We start from the raw sequence: 6,173 nt of genomic DNA, 5'->3' as shown, positions 1-6,173 counted from the left end.
CAAAGCAGGTGCATATTTTGGGCCTAAATACTTTTCCAGTTGTTTTAAGACATCTTCAGTGAGGCCTCAAATGTTTTCATTGGAGTATAAAAGTTGATGAATATATGTATATATATTTTAAAAACTCTAGGTCTCAATATATGAAGCTCACTCTCTGTTACTCACCTCATTTGATTTTAGCCCTTGGAGATGGATGTGTGGGTTGGCTGCTGTGGTTTTTTTCCATTTGTTGTTGCTGTTGTTATTTTCCCCTTAAGCACAGGATCTTTGCCTGATAACGGCTTAGGAGCTTGGAGGAAGGAGCCCAGCTGAGAAGTGATGCTCAGTGCGTGGGCGCTGTCCCAGGTGGCTACTGATGAATTAGACTCTCAAGGAAGGGAAACAGACAAAAGTAATTTCAACTCCACTTCAGCAGGCTCAAGACACCAACACATTTTGTTATGTAGTCCCTGGTGAGTAAATTAAAATTATATTGTTTTTCCAATACCCCTTGGAGCCAACAATAAGATAATGATGACTTGGAGTGTTTGATGTACCAGCGTTTTCCTCCTTAAGTTTCTTACATTCAAATCTGCAAACATTTGAATTTAAAATAAATGAGTCTCTCTCCTTATGGTCAAACAGAAAACTTTGGGCTGTCAACTTTCTAGTCAGACAGATCTGATCTAGTCAGATCAGACCTATCTGCAAGTTATATCTGGCTGAGCCTGACTTTTCCCTCATAGTGTAATTATGAAAATTAAATGAGACGATTAGGCAGATGGTTTTGCACAGGGTCTCAGGCTCCTGGCAGGTGAGAGGGAGGACATGAAGGAGCCTGGCAGGGAGAAGTTTGGGGCTGGTTTATGAACTAGGGCTGGGGACTTGCTGTGCTACTTGGAGAAGGTTAACTCAGGTTTTAACCACAAGCATGCTTATTACATCAAATGATGTTTTTCCACTGTGACTTTTTACAGTTTCTATTGTTAAACGTTTAAATTTCAAGGTATAGTGATTAGATGAACTACTGGTGAGGGCCGCACATGTGAACAATAGCTCTGAAATGTTAAAGATTTTAAATGTATCTTTAAAACCTGGCAGACATTGAGCATCAGCCAGCATCTTCCTGTGTCTTAAAATGCTTGTAATTTTCAGTGACCTTGGTGCCTTTAGTGTTTCCCCTCTCCTCCACCCCCTGAGGTGTTTCTTTGCTTAATCAGGAATGAAGCTGAACTTTTCTGCCACCTACTGCTTCTCAATGTGTATGGATGGCTTTCTTTGAGTTGTGCTCAAAATAACATCTGATCTGAAAGCAGCACCAGGAAATTCAATCATCTATGAAAAGAAGAGTGGGGAAAAAAAAAAAAAAAAAAAAGCCCAGCCCCTGGGAAGTTCAGATTCAGCTCTGGAAAATACACAAAGGGGATTTGGGTGAGTCTATTTCTGGAAATCTGACGGCTCCCGCACAATGTGCTGAACAGCAGGGGGATTCTTCTGTGGCTAATTCGCAGGTACAGCGCCTTGCTCCACTCTTTCCACCTTTTAACCCCTAGAGAGCAGAGCCAGCCCCAGCTGCCTGTCCTGCACGGGGCTAACTCGTCTGGTGGCATTTCCCCTGGTGGAATGTACTAGAACGCCTACTCTGATTTTCTAGATTCACTATGCCTGGGCAGAGAGGTGATATTTAGGGTCCTAGGCAACACATCTACACATTCTGGAGTTTTTTTTCTTGCTGTTGGGCTTATTTCCGCACCTCACTAACTAGTCTAGTGAACACACTTTTCCCCCAGGGACCCCTCCCTGCATCAGGGCATCCATATGCGCGTTTACCACCGTCTAATGAGACTTTCTCTTCCGGCTGCTGTGAGAGAGAGAGGACCGGCCCTGACAGCAGAGCCCGCTGGGGCGGCTGCCTCCAGCTTCCCCCACCCTGTGTGCCGAGCTGCTGCTTCTCCCAGAATTACAGCTTCCTCCCTCCCCACTCTCTCTTCCTTAAACCCAGGGTGGACACCTGGGTATGAAGCATCACTGAAAATGTCTTGGAAAAAAAAGCGAACATAGCTGTCTCCTCTTATATTCCGGCTTCTGGATTCATGTCTGCTGCATTCTTTTCTGTCTTCCTCTCTGACCTTGATTTAGTTCCCCGAGACAGGGATTCCATTGTCTCCGTCACAGGCAGGCTCCGGCTCCTAAGAGGTCTGTCTGCACTTTTCTCATCTATAGCTATGCTGAAGGGTACATTGAGAAAATCAACCCTGGCCATTATCAGCTTAACTCAACGGAACACAACAACCAAAAAAAAAAAGTCCTTTCGTTGGAATTATCTTGCTGTTTCCAGGTGAGAGATGTCATTTTGCCTTGGACTACCAGGATAATTGCATCATTTTTTCCACTTTGCTTTGCCAGTGGCCTAAATGTTACCCTGAGCTTTGACTCCTTTGTCTGGTTTCTTGTTCCAGCAAGTTGTGCTTCAAATGTTTTTTTCCCCTGCTCCCTTTTCTCTGTTACCTGTAACCAAGGAAACTGATGCACGCTAAAAGCTTTCTGGTAAATGCACCTTCCATCATTATTTCTTCATTGCTGGCTTAAAATATTCCATTTTTCTGTGGATTTTATAGAAAACAATCCATTGAAAGGAAGAAACCACTGGTCCAGATAAACCCAAAGTAAGGATGTGTAGAAAGGAGTAAAACTTTGGCCGCTCGTGAAGTTGCCTTGGAATTACGCCACAGGGGTAGACTCTATTTTGACACTGTTTTGTTTTATACTTTGGGGTGGTATCCTGGGTAAAGTAGTCTTAATACTTAACTGAGCTTGGATGATGTCACTGAAAGTAATAGAAAAAAAAATCATGATTGGTCTTCCCCGAGTTCTTTGGGCATATGTCATACAACATGGTAACCACTGGCCTCAAAATTTAAATTCTTTAAATTGATTAGAATTTGATAAATTGAAATTTCATTCTCAGGTACACTGACGGCATGTGAAGAGTGCGGCGGCAACATGTGGCCAGGGGCCACTGCGCTGGTTGGCACAGACGTGGGATATTTCCACTGCGGCAGAAAGGTCTATCGACAGTACTGCTCTCGTTATCACTCTGCTTAAGATTTTTTCCCATCAGCTGCCCTGATCACATTGCCTCTGCAAAACTTAATAGTCTCACTGAAGCCTGACTCATTCTCACTTCTGCCATACATTGGAGGACTACTCCACAGCGCATTTTCCAGTTTTTATATTTCTTGGGCAGCATTTGTAGAGTTTAGAATATAATAGTCAGTATTCTTGATGTATTTTTATGTGTTAGTCCTAGATCTCACAGTAGGTTAAAATCATACTGAGGACTTCCCGGGTGGTGCAGTGGATAGGACTCCACTTGCCAATGCAGGGGGACACAGGTTTGCTTCCTGGTCTGGAAAGATTCCACATGCTGCAGAGCAGCTAAGCCCACAATTCCCGAAGCCGCTGTGCCGAGAGCCTGTGCCCCACAACAAGGGAGAGGCTGCAGTGAGGAGCCTGTGCACTGCGGCAGAGGGCAGCCCTGCTCATGCAGCTGGAGCACGCCCCCACACAGCAACAGGGCCCAGTGCGGCTGTAAACAAGCGAATTAATTAAAAAACATACCGAAGGCAAGACTTATGCCTCGTAGACCATCAGCATCTGATAGACCATATTGATTATTATCAATTTTTTTTCAAAGCATTCTCTGGGATTAAGCTCAGAGATTTTATATGCATCTTCTAGAATGTGGGCTCTTGTCAGGCAGTATTCATAATTTATTATTGTGTCCTCAGAGTCTGACACGTAATAAATGTTCAATAAACCTTAAAAAAGAAAGCATGCTCCACTGACTTCAAGGGTCCTTGAAGGAGGCAGAGGTCTGAGATGTCTAAGAACCCACTTCCTCATCATTCCGTTGGTCAAAGCAATAGAAAACCCAGTGAAGAGTCATGGGGCGACGCTGTAAGCGCCACCTTTGCTGAGGGAGTGAGTGGTGAGTGCAGACAGTGGGGGTAGAGATTGCTGGGAATATCTTTGGAGACCAGTGACCACCTAGAGTCACCATCTCTCTGAGTCTGAGTTTCCTAGTACTACGCTTCCTCCTGTAATCATTCTCAGAACCTCAGAACATCTTTCTGTGAGATTTGAAAGGCATGGAAAGCAAAACTGTAGGCTGCTGGCACCTTCCCTTTCAAAGAAGTGACCTGGATTTGATTCTTACAAATAGGAGGACTTCTAAAAATCTTGAAATGGCCTTTTATTCCAGAAAGAGGCAACAATGGTTGTTGCCAGGCTTCACAGAACTGGTGCTCTATCTTGTTTGGGAATGTTTCTGTCTCCCACGGAGAGGCTATGGATTAGTGCTCCTGTCTTGGGATTCTGACAGCTGGAATTCTTGCTCCAAGGTGAAATCCCTCAAACTGTGAAGTTGAGACACTTTCCTCTTCCTTCCAAAGTGAGAACAAACAATTTCTGGAAAAGATGAAAAGACCTTTTCCCTCAAAGGATTCATTGGCTCCCTTCCATAAGCCACTCAGCAACTCAGAATTTTACAATCAAATGTCTTTTTAGCATGTAATCATCTTTTATGGGGAGCTGGGCTTTTATAGTTGTGTGAATTACTCAGGTTGGAAGTACGATCACTTTAAAGAAGGTCTTCTGAATTGACGGGGGTGATATTCTGAGCAACTCCTTTGAAAGTGGGAAATGTAACAGGAAGGCTTGTGGATATTTCTTCTCCATCACAGCCAGAGAAGGAAGTTGGAAGAATGCTACTTTAGAGACTGAAAAGGAGCAGTCCTCAAGAGGTCACCGAAGACCCTGGAAGATTTGAGTTCAGCCCAGCTTCTGTTGGCTAAATTGTATCTGGGGGAATAGTTAATTATTCAACACAGTGGGTGTTTTCAACAGTTTCTCCCTCCCCCGATGTGTGTTTCTTTCTCTAGTTGTCCTAGTTAAAAAAGAATATTATAAAAGCAGCTGAGCAAAGCATCCTTTCAGAAAACACAAAATAAAGCTCAAGTAACAGGACCAGGCTCACTTTGAAATCTGGCTGGGTCAGTTCCTCAGAGACGCAGTGGGCATGGCTGTCTCTTCTGTCAGCTCCCTTGATCCTGTACTCAAAAATACCTGGCAAGGACTTATGACCTTTTCATGGGAAAATAGAGACCGTCACCCCCCCGCCCCCCACCTCCCCAAACAGCCCCACGCTGACAGAGACTGATTCAGGATTATGCATCATTTCCAGAGCAAATGAATCCTCTCGATTTCAAGCAAGTAGGCTGGGGTTTAGATGCTGGCATTCTCCATAGCTTTGCTCTGATATGGTTCACTTTGCAGTGAAGTTAGAAATAAGGCTCTCGGTTCCCAGTTGCTGAAGGTCTCACGAGGATTTTGCTAACCTCCTGTCCCATCTGGTGGCTCAGTGGTAAAGAATCCATCTGCCAATGCAGGAGATGCAGGTTTCACCCCTGGGCTTATCCCCTGGAGAAGGAAATGGCAACCCACTCCAGTATTCTTGCCTGAGAAATCCCAAGGACAGAGGAGCCTGGTGGGCTACAGTCCATGTGGTTGCAAAGAATTGAACATGACTTAGCAGCAGCTAAACAACAACAGCAGCAACTGTTCCACTTGCTGTGCAGGGATCCATCCCCAAATAACTTAAAATATCAAACATTTTTATGCCCCTAAATCCTTCGGGTTGGCAGTTCAATAAGGGCATAGAGGTGACTGACTGCTTCGCTTTGTCGTAGCTGGGACTTCAGCTGGGGAAATGCAAATGGCTGAGAGAGAAAGTCCATTTCCAAAGCCGGCTTCTTTCCTTGCTCGTCTGCTTGTTGCCGCAGCTGTTGGCTGGAACCTTGGCTGGGTTTGTCAAGTGGATTACTGTGTGTGGTCTTTCCATGGGTCTTGGCTTCCTCACAGCATGGAGGCTTTTGGGTGGTTGGTGGTTGGGTTGCTTACAGGGTAGCTCAGAGCTCTCAGTGTGAAAATAATTCCCATGAGCCTGGCAGAAGTTGCAGCAAGTTTTATGATCCAGCCTCAGAAGTCATGGGGTTGTTGCCGCCATTCTCCATTCACCAAAGCGGTCATACTTCTGCCCGGGTTCAAGGGGAGGGGACGTCGGTAGGTCACAACTTAGAGGAGCCTGTTGGGGAGATATGATTGTGGCCATTGTGGGAAATGCATTCTTCTGC

At 45.0% G+C, this 6,173-nt stretch overlaps 1 long non-coding RNA gene across 1 annotated transcript; it reads left to right on the top strand.

Moving 5' to 3' along the window:
* Positions 1 to 308: 308 nt before the first annotated feature.
* On the top strand, positions 309 to 5,007 carry LOC129644365 (uncharacterized). Its single transcript, XR_008710820.1, has 3 exons — positions 309 to 452; positions 1,200 to 1,410; positions 2,948 to 5,007. It is a non-coding gene; the product is annotated as an uncharacterized LOC129644365 (long non-coding RNA).
* Positions 5,008 to 6,173: the final 1,166 nt, after the last annotated feature.

The sequence above is a fragment of the Bubalus kerabau genome, chromosome 2 (assembly GCF_029407905.1).
Source record: "Bubalus kerabau isolate K-KA32 ecotype Philippines breed swamp buffalo chromosome 2, PCC_UOA_SB_1v2, whole genome shotgun sequence".
Classification (NCBI taxonomy): Eukaryota; Metazoa; Chordata; class Mammalia; order Artiodactyla; family Bovidae; genus Bubalus; species Bubalus kerabau.
The sequence above is the reverse complement of the archived record's forward strand: the minus strand, read 5'-3'. Positions and strand labels throughout refer to the sequence as shown.